Raw genomic sequence first — 2,780 nt, 5'->3', positions numbered from 1 at the left:
ATGTGAAGGCAAAGCAGTAAATTCTTCTTTCTATCATTACACTATTACAGTCAAGGAGCTCTACAAAACCTGCTTGATTACCTGGTTTGGACTATTTGGAACCGTAACAAATTGCACACTTGCTACCAGTTAATTTGCTTCTTTAGGTCCCTCTCAAGTGGAAACAAACAATTAGACAACCAAAACAGTAGTAGGCTTCGTCCAGCTCCATCTTAAACCCACATACTGGAGCTACGTTCCAGTGCAAGGGAGTTGTCATTTATCCCCAACATTAAAATGTGTGTTCATGTGTCTGTGTTGTGTATGTGATAGAGCTAAGAGAAAAAACTGGAGGGCACCTCACAGATAAAAACATGGACTATAACATCCCATTACAATGGGGAACGAATAAGAAGGGGGGAAAGAAGGAAGAAACATATTAATTGATAAAGAGACAGAACAAGAAGGATTAAAAAGGAAGAAACATGATCATTTATAAAATAACTAGTCGAAGAGAAACAAAGATGACTTGGAAGAACATAAAGCTAACACACACCAAAACTAAGTTACGGTTACCTCTTATGACTTCAAAAATGAGAAGTTGACGGTTTCAGAAAGTCCCCCACCAATAAAAACGAAAACCAGGACTAGGGATTGAATTTCTCCTTTTCAGAAGGCGAGCAAGAAACCCTTACAGTGGGAATCTGCAACCCACCAGTATTAGCATGCTTGAAAAGCCTTTTATTTTTCTGACACTTAAACAGGTAAACCAAATTCGTGCCCAGATCATCAAATCATCTAAGCCCAACCTCTTGAATTCCTTGCTGAGATCACTGTCACAGACCAACGCCCCACACGATGCCCTTCTCCTGTACAATCAAATGATCTATGAACCAACCTCACACGACCATTTCACATTCACCTACGCCCTCAAGGCTTGTGCACAACTTCACGCGGTTTCCAAGGGCCATGAGATCCACGGCCGCATCATTAGCTCCGGCCATCACTCGGACATATTCATCCAAAACACCTTACTCAATCTGTACCTTGATTTCGGCGACCTTATTGGTGCTCGCCAGATATTCGACACTATTTCTAAACCAGACGTCGTGTCATGGACTTCGATGATATCAGGGCTAACAAAGAACGGGTTCGAAAAGGAAGCTCTAATTGTGCTCCCTTTGATGGATATAAAGCCTAATTGCATGACCCTTGTTTGTCTTCTATCAGCTTGCGCTAGGTTGAGAGCCCTTGACAAAGGAAAATCAATACATGCTTACTGTTTGAAGAACTTGGGTGGCGATAACATTATCGTGGACAACGCAAAATTGGAGCTCTATGTTAAATGTGGGTCTCTAACATCTGCACAGAACGTGTTCGAAACAATGCGTAACAGAGATGTGGTATCCTGGACTACACTGGTGTGTGGTTATGCGCAAAACGGGTTTTGCCAGAAGGCTGTTACTCTTTTCAGACAGATCGTACACGAAGGAGAAGTCGAGCCCAACGAAGCCACTATAGTTGCCGTCTTGTCTGCTTGTGCTTCACTTGGCTCTTTGAGTTTGGGTCAAGAATTGCACACTTACATCGATGAAATCCAAGCCAACGATGGTGCCACTTTTGATGGCCATGTGGGAAACGCTCTGGTAAACATGTACGCCAAGTGTGGCGACATGGGCAAGGCCCTGAGGGTATTCAATTGCTTGGCAAGAAAAGACTTGGTGGCATGGAGCACTATCATTGGTGGAATGGCCATGAATGGGTATGGCATGCAAGCACTGCAGATTTTCTCGCTTATGCTGTCTAATGGCATCGCCCCAGACGGGATAACTTTCCTGGGTTTATTGTCTGCGTGTAGCCACGCAAGGCTGGTGAATCAAGGACGGGCTTTTTTCACTGCAATGAGAGATATATATGGAATAAGACCCGAGATCGAACATTATGCGTGCATGGTGGATCTGTATGGCCGTGCTGGACTGCTAGACGAAGCTGAGAGTTTCATCAAAGACATGCCAATGGAGGCTGATGGTGTGGTATGGGCGACGTTGCTTAATGCGTGCAAGATTCATGGAGACTATGGCAAGGTGGATGAAAGAATGGCTCGGTATCTGGTTGAAGCGAGGAGAGCAAGTGCAGGGACTTTGGCTCTTCTGTCGAACGCTTATGCTGGTGCAAACAGATGGGAGGACTTCCACTGGGTTCGACAGGGAATGAGATGCATGGGAATGAAGAAGACGCCTGGATGTAGTTGGGTCGCAGTTGACGCCCCGGTTCATTCATAACCGTCACCTATTATGAGCGAGATTAAATAGGGGTAGTTATGTCATTAGACTCTAATCAAGGTAATATGAACATTTCATTCAAGAGTTGCCGGAATCAATCTTTAGTGAAATGTTAAGAGTGTGCAACTTATAATTTTGAGGGGTGGCTCAGTTGGCAAGCCCAACGCTTTCACATAGGAGGGTTAGAGTTCGAATCCCCTCGGGGACGAGGCCCTGCTATATTAATTATATAAAAAATGCCTTGAAGATGTAGTCGTGGTGCACGCAAGAGCTGGCCCGGATGAACCTCTTCCAAAAAAATTTATAATTTTGAGAGTATGCAATCTGCAATTTGGGACACTAAAACATGCAACCTAGAATTTAAGTTCCACTAAAACATGCAATGTATAATTTGTTCTAATATCATTATGAAAGTTAGGAAGTTATAATAATATTAACTCCATGTATTTGAAGGAATTGACTTTTATATTTCTTTCATTTTTTATTCGAGATGTATGCAAAACATGTAAGGATTGCATA

At 43.1% G+C, this 2,780-nt stretch overlaps 1 pseudogene; it reads left to right on the top strand.

Moving 5' to 3' along the window:
- Positions 1–461: 461 nt before the first annotated feature.
- Positions 462–2,427, top strand: LOC149001590 (pentatricopeptide repeat-containing protein At1g08070, chloroplastic pseudogene; annotated as a pseudogene).
- Positions 2,428–2,780: the final 353 nt, after the last annotated feature.

This window comes from Hakea prostrata, chromosome 10, assembly GCF_041222555.1.
Source record: "Hakea prostrata isolate BN-2017 chromosome 10, UWA_Hpros_2, whole genome shotgun sequence".
NCBI classification, from domain to species: domain Eukaryota; kingdom Viridiplantae; phylum Streptophyta; class Magnoliopsida; order Proteales; family Proteaceae; genus Hakea; species Hakea prostrata.
The sequence above is the reverse complement of the archived record's forward strand: the minus strand, read 5'-3'. Positions and strand labels throughout refer to the sequence as shown.